The sequence below is a fragment of the Triticum dicoccoides genome, chromosome 7A (assembly GCF_002162155.2).
Source record: "Triticum dicoccoides isolate Atlit2015 ecotype Zavitan chromosome 7A, WEW_v2.0, whole genome shotgun sequence".
NCBI lineage: Eukaryota > Viridiplantae > Streptophyta > Magnoliopsida > Poales > Poaceae > Triticum > Triticum dicoccoides.
Window position 1 is genome coordinate 351699845 of NC_041392.1, and position 12677 is coordinate 351712521.

A 12677-nucleotide genomic window follows, 5' to 3' on the forward strand; every position below is an offset into this window, starting at 1 on the left:
TCAATCAACCAGTAAGTAGGGTATTACCTCCATAGAGAGGGCCCGAACCTGGGTAAACATTGTGTCCCTGTCTCCTGTTACCGTCGATCCTAGATGCACTTTTCGGGACCCCCTACCCGAGATCCGCCGGTTTTGACACCGACACCCTCCGTAACAACATTTTTTTCTTTCAAAACATAATGAAAAAATCAGGTATACCACAAACAGTTTACTAGAAAGAATCGTGTGGGATGCGATATAAAATATCTTGGGACACCGTCTTGTCTGGCTTATGCAGGAAGCTTCGTCGTCTAGAGTCCACCGCCCGCGCTTGAACCACACTTGCGCGCCAGTTTCTCATGGCACTGAGCGAAATTTTTTTGCCACCATGGAAATATCCATCTCCCCGCCCCCTCCCTCCAACCAAAAGCCACATTTCCACTATTCCTCCTTGCTTTCCAAGTTCAAACCTTCACTGTTTCTTAGTGGCAGCTCAGCCTCCTCGCCGGCGACCCTTCTTCTTGCAGCGCCGCCTCTTCGCCGGCTACCCTTCTTCTTGCAGTGCCGCCTCCTCGCCGGTGACCCTTCTTCTTGATGCAAGGCCTCCTCGCCGCCGACCCTTCTTCTTGCTGCGCGACCTCATCGATATGGTCAGGTAATCCACACACCACCCACACCATCCTCCTCCTTTCCCGTCCCACATGCCCCGACTGACTGAGCGACACCTTCCACGAAAATCACTGCCTTAAGTGCCGCCCACAGCCATTTTACATGCAGTATAACATGGAGGTGAGTAGCATGCGGCCGCACGCGCGAACGAGGTCGCTATGGCTGACATGCGTGTCGACCGCTAGATCTTGGAGGAGCACCTAGTCTTCGAGGCCACCGTCGACACCGCCGCGTGGTTGTCTACTTTAAAATACAGTTGGTGGTGTTTTCTCGAGGTCACCGCCAGTCCTTCTAGCGATTTGTCCTCTGTAATGTTAATATGCAATCTGATGTTTAGTTAACAGTTTGGTCCTCTGAAATGTAATGTTCAGTTAACACTTTGGTCCAACAATTTCTAAATTTCGTAGTACTCTTCTCAAGAATTCTTTGTTTTGTTAACTGTCTTATCTTCTCATACATGTTTCTACTCTGCAATGCCGTGCTCAGTTAACTATTTTGGTTCATTTGGTCTGCTATCCATTTAACTGTTTGGTTCAGTTCTACAATTTGGCTGTACTCAATACATATTCTACTGATAGTATGGCAACTCTCAGTTAACCTGATCAAGATCTTCCTTATGTGTGTTGCAGGGAAACAATGGGAGACACTGCGGTTTACCATCGAGGTTTGTTCAAGCAAGGTCCTTTGTCTAATAGCACATTATTGTGCAGTTGCAGGAATCATTCTAATATTTAGGTTTCTTACAATTTGGTCTTGCACTTGTAGGTCCTGCTGTCAGAGGCTTAGACCCACTGTTCGACCCATTTTGCATATGGGGAAATGAGATGTCCATGAATATCAGTCAAGTCAAGAAACTCAGAAAGATTGCTAGGATCAAGAAACTTGTGACGAATAACTGCAAGATCTTTGTTTGCACAATGAAGAAGACAGCAGTCAACTATAGGATGGTACCAACTCTTTTACCTTGTTTTTACCCCTTGCGACATTTCAAAATTTACAAAAGTGATTTATGCATAGCCGTGTTTTTAGTACTTTTCAAAGCAGTTCGCCGATGATTACCTCTCAAACCACCTGCATGGTCAAGAGGCGAGGAAGGTATTCATTCAACACCCACAGTACAATATTGAAATATTGCTGAAGAGGACGAAGGTTGGGCAGGCAATTATCCATAGCCCCTGGCCTAAAGTTGCAAGGACATTCAACATCACCGAAGGCTCAATATTTTCCTTCCTCTTCTGTAGTTTCCCAGATGAGATTCATCTGTCTATTTACCGTGTATGATGCTACTTTCCAAAGGTTTTTGATGCTGCATGTGAAACTTGGTGCTATTGTGTAATGGCGTAACTGAGTGCCGAAGCTATCTGCTGTAATTCGATTATGAAATCCGGGTTTCTTTTGTACGGATATGAAATATCTGCCGTCTTTTATAAGAAATATCAGTTTGATTAGTACAAGGATTGTCAATAATAGGCTAATTACCCTGCTTATTGGGGTTTTCTATTGCAAACAGTTACTCAGATAGCACCGTGGGCGATGAACTCAAACAACCCGCATGGTTTCTAGAAAGTAGGCGTGTTCGATCAACTAATAATCACACACGGCTTCCGGCAGCGAACTGTTTCCGTTAGGCCACCTTGCACAAACGTTTCCACACAAAGAACTGTGTGGGATGTACATACCTACAGAAATGATTTTATGGGATTAACCGTGTGGGATGTACATATCTACGGAATGATTTCTGGGATTCACCGTGTGGGATGTACATACCTATGGAAATGATTTCTGGGATTCACCGTGTGGGATGTACATACCCACGGAAATGCTTTCTAGGATTCACTGTGTGGGATTGACATACCTACGGAAATGATTTCTAGGATTCACCATGTGGGATGTACATACCTACGGAAATGATTGGGTTTCCATGCCTCGCCCGATCGCACATGGCCCTAGCCTGGGTCCCACGAGGGCCTATCACCGACGATTTCTGGGTCGTGTGGGAAGGACCCCCTATTGCCCACAGTCACTTGGTGACGGTTCCAAATGCTGTCGCGGAAAGGGGTTTTAAACCGTTCGTTTAGGACGTCGCTGTACCAGTGTGGTTTAAATATCATCCCCCTATTAAAGAAGAAATTAAAGAACCGGTAGTTGCTAAATAAGAAACTATCATCTACAATGTTGACCCAGTTGTTCCTACTCCTTACATCGAGAAACCACCTTTTCCTGTTAAGATAAAAGAACATGCTAAGGTTTCAACTATGGTCTGTAGAAGTAATATCAAAGCACCTAAACCCCCTGAGCAAATCAAAGTAGAACCTAGTGTTTCTATGGTTAAGGATCTCTTGGTCGATAATATTGATGGGCATGTTATTTACTTTGTTGGTGAAGCTGCAAGAATTGCCAAAACCGACGGGAAAGATAAACATAGACCCGTTGTTGGCATGCCCGTTGTCTCAGTTAAAGTAGGAGATCACTGTTATCATGGTTTATGCGACATAGGTGCTAGTGTGAGTGCTATTCCTTTTACCTTATATCAAGAAATTATGAATGACATAGCACCCGCTGAAATACAAGACATGTATGTTACTATTAAACTTGCTAATAGAGACACCATCCCACCACTTGGGATTGTTAGAGATGTTGAAGTCTTGTGTGGGAAAATAAAATACCATACTGATTTTCTTGTTCTTGATTCCCCACAGGATGACTTCTGTCCCATTATCTTTGGTAGACCTTTCTTGAACACCGTTAATGCAAAAATAGATTGTGAGAAACAAACTGTCGGTGCTAGCTTTGGTGATGAGTCTCATGAGTTCAAGTTTTCCAAGTTTAGTAGAAAACCTCATAAAAAAGAATTGCCTAGTAAGGATGAAATTATTGGTCTTGCTTCCATTGCTATTCCTCCAACCGATCCTTTAGAACAATATATGCTAGAGCATGATAACCCACAAGTATAGGGGATCGCAACAGTTTTCGATAAGTAAGAGTGTCAAACCCAACGAGGAGCTAAAGGAAGAACAAATATTCACTCAAGTTCTATCGACCACCGATACAACTCAACGCACGCTTGATGTTCGCTTTACCTAGAACAAGTATGAAACTACAAGTACTTTGTAGGTGTTGTTGGATAGGTTTGCAAGATAATAAAGAGCGCTTAAATAAAAGCTAGGGGATGTTTAGATAAATACACAACTAAGTAAGTTTTAGTAAAGACCTTTTTGTTACAAGAAAGTTATTTGTCCCTAGGCAATTGATAACTAGACCGGTAATCATTATTGCAATTTTATTTGAGGGAGAGGCATAATCTAACATACTTTCTCTACTTGGATCATATGCACTTATGATTGGAACTCTAGCAAGCATCCGCAACTACTAAAGATCATTAAGGTAAAACCCAACCATAGCATTAAAGCATCAAGTCCTCTTTATCCCATACGCAACAACCCCCTTACCCGGGTTTGTGTTTCAGTTACTCACGCAACCCACTATAAGCGAATCATGAACGTATTGCAACACCCTACAGCGGGGATCCCTCACGCTTGCGCGACACGGAGAGCACCATAGGACAGCACCAATAATAAAACATGCAACTCAAACCAATATTGATCATTAAATAGCCCATAGGACAAAACGGATCTACTCAAACATCATAGGATAGCCATACATCATTGGGAAATAATATATAGCATTGAGCACCATGTTTAAGTAGAGATTACAACGGTAAGAGAGAGGTTACACCGTTGCATAGAGGGGGGAAGAGTTGGTGATGATGGCGGTGAAGTTGTTGGTGAAGATTGCGGTTATGATGATGGCCACGGCAGCGTTCCGGCGCCACCGGAAGAGTAGGGGAGAGGGGGCCCCTTCGTCTTCTTATTCCTTGACCTCCTCCCTAGATGGGAGAAGGGTTTCCCCTCTGGTCCTTGGCCTCCATGGCGTGGGAGGGGCGAGAGCCCCTCCGAGATTGGATCTGTCTCTCTGTCTCTCTCTGTTTCTGCGTTATCAGATTCTATCCTTTCACCGTTTCTTATATTCCCGGAGATCCGTAACTCCAATTGGGCTGAAATTTTAACACGATCTCTATGCGGATATTAGCTTTCTTGCGGCGAAAGAAGGGCACCAACTGCCTTACCGGGTGGTCACGAGGGTCAGGGGCGTGCCCCCCTGCCTCATGCCTCCCTCGGGCACCGTCTCGCGTGGATTTTTCTTCCCAAAAATCATATATATTCCAAAAAATAATCTCCGTCAGTTTTTATCCCGTTTGTACTCTGTTTGATATGGATATTCCATGAAACAAAAAACATGCAACAAACAGGAACTGGCACTGGGCACTGGATCAATATGTTAGTCCCAAAAATAGTATAAAAAGTTGCCAAAAGTATATGAAAGTTGTAGAATATTGGCATGGAACAATCAAAAATTATAGATATGATGGAGACGTATCAGCATCCCCAAGCTTCACTCCTGCTCGTCCTCGAGTAGGTAAATGATAAAAAAGATAATTTTTGATGTGGAATGCTACCTAGCATAGTCTTGATCATGTATCTAATCATGGCATGAATATTAAGATACGAGTGATTCAAAGCAATAGTCTATCATTTGACATAAAAACAATAATACTTCAAGCCCACTAATAAAGCAATCATGTCTTTTCAAAATAACAAGGCCAAAGAAAGTTATCCCTATAAAATCATATAGTCTGGCTATGCTCCATCTTCACCACACAAAATATTCACATCATGCACAACCCCGATGACAAGCTGAGCAATTGGTTCATACTTTTAAACGCGCTTCAGCATTTTCAACCCTCACGCAATACATGAGCGTGAGCCATGGATATAGCACTATAGGTGGAATAGAATGGTGGTGGAGGTTGTGTGGAGAAGACAAAAGGGAGAAAGTCTCACATCGACGCGGCTAATCAACGGGCTATGGAGATGCCCATCAATTGATGTCAATGTGAGGAGTAGAGATTGCCATGCAATGGATGCACTAGAGCTATAAGTATATGAAAGCTCAAAGTAAAACTAAGTGGGTGTGCATCCAACTTGCTTGCTCATGAAGACCTAGGGCATTTGAGGAAGCCCATCATTGGAATATACAAGCCAAGTTCTATAATGAAAATTCCCACTAGTATATGAAAGTGATAACTCAAGAGACTCTCTATATGAAGAACATGGTGCTACTTTGAAGCACAAGTGTGGTAAAAGGATAGTAACATTGCCCCTTCTCTCTTTTCCTCTCATTTCTTTTTTTCTTTTTTTGGGCCTTCTCTTTTTTGGCCTTTCTATTTTTTTCTTTTTTTTCGTCCGGAGTCTCATCCCTACTTGTGGGGGAATCATAGTCTCCATCATCCTTTCCTCACTAGGGCAATGCTCTAATACTTATGATCATCACACTTTTATTTACTTACAACTCGATACTAGAACAAAGATATGACTCTATATGAATGCCTCCGGCGGTGTACCGGGATGTGCAATGATCTAGCGTAGCAATGATATCAAAAAACGGACAAGCCATGAAAACATCATGCTAGCTATCTTACGAGCATGCAAAGAAATATGACAATGAATGCTCAAGTCATGTATATGATGATGATGGAAGTTGCATGGCGATATATCTCTGAATGGCTATGGAAAATGCCATAATAGGTACGTATGGTGGCTATTTTGAGGGAGATAAAAGGAGGCTTATGTGTAACAAAGTGTATCATATCACAGGGTTTGGATGCACCGGCGAAGTTTGCACCAACTCTTGAGGTGAGAAAGGGCAATGCACGGTACCGAAGAGGCTAGCAATGATGGAAGGGTGAGAGTGCGTATAATCCATGGACTCAACATTAGTCATAAAGAACTCACATACTTATTGCAAAAGTTTATCAGCCCTCGAAGCAAAGTACTACTACGCATGCCCCTAGGGGGATAGATTGGTAGGAAAAGACCATCGCTCGTCCCCGACCGCCACTCATAAGGAAGACAATCAATAAATACCTCATGCTCCGACTTCGTTACATAACGGTTCACCATACGTGCATGCTACGGGAATCACAAACCTCAACACAAGTATTTCTACTAATCCACAACTACCCACTAGCATGACTCTAATATCACCATCTTTATATCGCAAAACTATTGCAAGGAATTAAACATATCATATTTAGTGATCTACAAGTTTTATGTAGGATTTTATGACTAACCATGTGAATGACCAATTCCTGTCATCTCTCTAAATAGATATAAGTGAAGCAAGAGAGTTTAATTCTTTCTACAAAAGATATGCCCACGCTCTAACAAATATAAGTGAAGCAAAAGAGCATTCTACAAATGGCAGTTTTCTATGTAAAGAGAAACAGGCAATCCAAACTTCAAATGATATAAGTGAAGCACATGAAGCATTCTATAAAGCCATACTCAAAAGATATAAGTGAAGTGCAATGAGCATTCTATAAATCAACCAAGGACTATCTCATACCAGCATGGTGCATAAAAGAAAAATGAAAACTAAATGCAAAAGACGCTCCAAGATTGCACATATCGCATGAACAAAACGAATCCGAAAACATACCGATACTTGTTGAAGAAAGAGGGGATGCCTTCTGGCGCATCCCAAGCTTATAATATTGAGTCTCCTTGAATATTTACTTGGGGTGCCTCGGGCATCCCCAAGCTTGAGCTCTTGCCTCTCTTCCTTCTTCTCATATCGAGACCTTCTCGATCATCGAACACTTCATCCACACAAAACTTCAACAGAAAACTCGGTAAGATCTGTTAGTATAATAAAGCAAATCACTACTCTAAGTGCTGTTGCAAACCAATTCATATTTTGTTTTTGCATTGTGTCTACTGTAATATAACTTTTCCATGGCTTAATCCAATGATATAAATTGATAGTTTCATCAAAACAACCAAAGTATGCATCAAAAACAGAATCTATCAAAAATAGAACAGTCTGTAGCAATATGAACATTCACCATACTTATGACACTTGAACAATTCTGCCAAAATAAGGAAAAATAAAATTTTTGCATAGAAAGACAGTTCAATAGGAATCAGAAGAGTTTTATGTTCCAGTAAAAAATGTAAAATCGGGCACTACAGCCAAAGTTTCTGTCCTGCACCGTACAAACCAACAAGCATCTAAAACATCCTAAAGGCGAACCTTGGCACATTATTTTTATAATACAATGGAATTGAACAAGGGGATAATTATTTTTGTTGAAAAATTCCTGTAATCAAGATTCACAAAGTTTCCGTGAGCATGAACAAAGTTCATGTCTAGCTCCCACTTCAACAATTCTCGTCTTTCTCACTTTCACTTTCCTTTTTGAAAAAGTTTTGGGTTCCCCTCTTTATTTTTCTTGTTTTTAAACTATATGAAAGCACTCAACAGAAATAAATGACTCTCTAAAACTTCCGGGTTGTCTCCCTGGCAGCTCTTTCTTTAAAGCCATTAAGCTAGGCATATAGTGCTCAAGAAGTGAATCCACCCGGATCCCAAGGTATATCAAAGCCAATTTTAATTAACAATGATTTGTAATTTAGTAGTGAGCACAAAGCAACATATATCAAGTAATGACGAAGTCTAACTCTCTTCCTATGCATCGGCATGTCATAAAAGAACAGTTCATGCACACATAGCAATGGCCAATGCATAGTATAAACAACTTCTTGCAATTTTTCCATGTTGGAAACATAGAGAGGTGGAGATATAGTTCCTCTCTCATAATAATTGCAAGTAGGAGCAGAAAGCACATGCATATTATATCTATCAAAATCATCATGTGTAGTAGTAAAAGGCAACCCATCAATATAATCCTTAATAAGCACAAAGTTCTCCGATATAGTGTAGTTTGGAGAATTCAAAAAGATAATAGGACTATCATGTGTGGGTGCAATAGCAAAAATTTCATGTTTAACATAAGGAACTATAGAAAGTTCATCTCCATAACCATAATTCATATTGGCATCTTGGCCATAAGCATAGCAAGCATCATCAAAAAGGGATATTTCAAAAGAATCAACGGGATCATAGCAATTATCATAACATTCATCCTTCGGTAAGCACGAAGGGAAATTAAACAATGTATGAGTTGAAGAGTTACTCTCATTAGAAGGTGGGAACGTGTAGCTAATCCGCTCTTCCTCCTTTTGTTCTTCGCTCTCCTCCTCATCTTTTCATCCAATGAGCTCACAGTTTCATCTATTTATTCTTCCATAGACTCCTGCAAAATATTAGTCTCTTCTTGGATAGCGGAGACTTTCTCAATAAGTGCATCAATATAGGAATTGTATTCATAATTCTCATAGAAATATTTCAATATAGCAAAAATTTCAGGCCTATAAACATCATCATCAAAAGCTTCATACTTTTCAAACAAAGATTCAATTTCATAAGCACCCTTAAAAGCAACAAATTCTTCTATTTGTTCCACATCATAGTAATTATATATACCTCTAGCATAAGAAGCCAAGGTTTCATTATCATTAAATTTGGATAAAAAGGGAAGGTGTGGAGCCTTCATCCTAAAGCAACAAGTATAATCATATCTCAAGCATAGTTGCCTAGCATACCATTTCAACATATAAATTTGATCCCATAATAGTTTCCCTTTTGAGTCAAGCGATAATCCCTAAAGTATTCACGTTGATCCAACGTGTCTCCCGTTACCAAATTGAATGGGTTTTTCTCTCGATTATCAAAGTAGTACATAATATCTGTCACATAACGAGCATCCAGGGTTTTAGGAGGTTCCTCATCTCCATGAGCAGCAAGTACACCTAATTTTTTTGGTATTTCATGTTCCATATCCATAACTAAAGATAAAGAACAACTAAGAACAGCCAATAAAAATTACTTAGTGATAAAGCAAACAAGCACACAAGAGAATATTCACCCCACGCTATTGCTCCCCGGCAACGACGCCAGAAAAAGGTCTTGATAACCCACAAGTATAGGGGATCGCAATAGTTTTCGATAAGTAAGAGTGTCGAACCCAACGAGGAGCTAAAGGCAGAACAAATATTCCCTCAAGTTCTATCGACCACCGATACAAATCTACGCACGCTTGATGTTCGCTTTACCTAGAACAAGTATGAAACTAGAAGTACTTTGTAGGTTTTGTTGGATAGGTTTGCAAGATAATAAAGAGTGTGTAAACAAAAGCTAGGGGCTGTTTAGATAAAGACACAACTATGTTAGTTTTAGTAAAGAGCTTTTTGTTACGAGAAAGTTATTTGTCCCTAGGCAATCGATAACTAGACCGATAATCATTATTGCAATTTTATTTGAGGGAGAGGCATAATCTAACATACTTTCTCTACTTGGATCATATGCACTTATGATTGGAACTCTAGCAAGTATACGCAACTACTAAAGATCATTAAGGTAAAACCCAACCATAGCATTAAAGCATCAAGTACTCTTTATCCCATACGCAACAACCCCCTTACTCGGGTTTGTGTTTCATTCACTCACGCAACCCACTATAAGCGAATCATGAACGTATTGCAACACCCTACAGCGGGGATCCCTCACGCTTGCGCGACATGGAGAGCACCATAGGACAGCACCAATAATAAAACATGCAACTCAAACCAATCTTGATCATCAAATAGCCCATAGGACAAAACGGATCTACTCAAACATCATAGGATAGCCATACATCATTGGGAAATAATATATAGCATTGAGCACCATGTTTAAGTAGAGATTACAGCGGGTAAGAGAGAGGTTACACCGCTACATAGAGGGGGGAAGACTTGGTGATGATGGCGGTGAAGTTGTTGGTGAAGATTGCAGTGATGATGATGGCCACGGCAGCGTTCTGGCGCCACTGTAAGAGAAGGGAAGAGGGGGCCCCTTTGTCTTCTTCTTCCTTGACCTCCTCCCTAGATGGGACAAGGGTTTCCCCTCTGGTCCTTGGCCTCCATGGCGTGGGAGGGGCGAGAGCCCCTCCGAGATTGGATCTGTCTCTCTGTCTCTCTCTATTTCTGCGTTTTCAGATTCTACCCTTTCATTGTTTCTTATATTCCCGGAGATACGTAACTCCGATTGGGCTGAAATTTTAACACGGTCTCTATCCAGATATTAGCTTTGTTGCAGCGAAATTAGGGCACCAACCGCCTTACGGGGTGGCCATGAGGGTCAGGGGCGCGCCCAGGGGGTGGGGCGCCCCCTGCCTCGTGCCTCCCTTGGGCACCGTCTCGCGTGGATTCTTCTTACCAAAAATCATATATATTCCAAAAAATTCTCCGTCAGTTTTTATCCCGTTTGGACTCCGTTTAATATGGATATTCTACAAAACGGAAAACATGCAACAAACAGGAACTGGCACTAGGCACTTGATCAATATGTTAGTCCAAAAAATTGTATATATATGAAAGTTGTAGAATATTGCATGGAGCAATCAAAAATTATAGATACGACGGAGAAGTATCAGAGCATGAAAATGATTTGCATATGCATGAAAGAAATGAAATAGATAGAATCTTGTTCGAACAACAACCTCTGCTTAAGCACAATTTGCCTATTGAAACTCTAGGAGGTCCTCCTCCACCTAAAGGTGATCCTGTGTTTGTACAACAGTTACTTGACACTTTGAAATATTCTTATCTCGATGAGAAAAAGATTTATCCTGTTATTATTAGTGCTAACCTTTCAGAACATGAAGAAGAAATATTATTGAAAGTTCTAAGGAAGCACCGAGCTGCTATTGGATATAATCTTGATGATCTGAAGGGCATTAGTCCCGCTCTATGTCAGCACATGATTAATATGGAACCTGATGCTAAACCTGTTGTTGATCACCAACGTCGGTTAAATCCGAAGATGAAAGAAGTGGTAAGAACGGAAATATTAAAACTTCTGGAAGCAGGTATAATCTATCCTACATCTGATAGTAGATGGGTAAGTCATGTCCATTGTGTCCCTAAGAAAGGAAGTATTATTGTTGTTCCTAATGATAAGAATGAACTTATTCCACAAAGAATTGTTATAGGCTATAGAATCGTAATTGATTTTAGAAAATTAAACAAAGCAACTAGAAAAGATCATTACCCTCTGCTGTTTATTGATCAAATGCTAGAAACATTATTTAAGCACACACATTTTTGCTTCCTTGTTGGATATTCTGGTTTTTCACAAATACCTGTTTCTCAACCTGACCAAGAAAAGACCACTTTTACTTGTCCTTTTGTAAATTATGGTTATATACATATGCCTTTTGGTTTATGCAATGCACCTGCTACCTTTCAAATATGTATGACTGCTATATTCTCTGACTTTTGTGAAATGATTGTTGAGGTTTTCATGGATGACTTTTCTGTTTATGGGAAGTCTTTTGATGATTGTTTAAGCAATCTTGATCGAGTTTTGTAGAGATGTGAGAAAACACATCTTGTCTTGAATTGGAGAAGTGCCACTTTATGGTTAATTAAGGTATTGTTTTGGGCCATAAAGTTTGTAGAAGAGGTATTGAGGTGGACAAAGCTAAGGTTGATGCAATTGAGAAAATGCCATGCCCTAAAGATCTCAAAGGTATTATTAGTTTCCTTGGTCATACTGGTTTCTATAGGAGATTTATCAAATACTTTTCTAAAATTTCTATGCCTCTTGCAAATCTTTTGGAAAAGGATATTCCGTTTGTTTTTGATGATGATTGTTTAGAAGTCTTCAAAACACTCAAGAAAGCCTTAATTTCGTCACCTATTGTTCTACCACCTGATTGGAACTTGCCTTTTGAAATTATGTGTGATGCTAGTGATTATGCTGTTGGTGTTGTTCTAGGACAAAGAGTTGATAAGAAACTGAATGTTATTCACTACGCAAGTAAAACTCTAGACAGTGCACAAAGAAATTATGCTACTACTGAAAAAGAATTTCTAGAAGTAGTGTTTGCTTGTGATAAATTTAGATCATATATTGAAGTTATTGTTCACACTGATCATCTTGCAATAAAGTTTCTTATGGGAAAGAAAGATGCCAAACCTAGGCTTATTCGATGGGTTCTGTTGCTACAAGAATTTGATTTGCATATC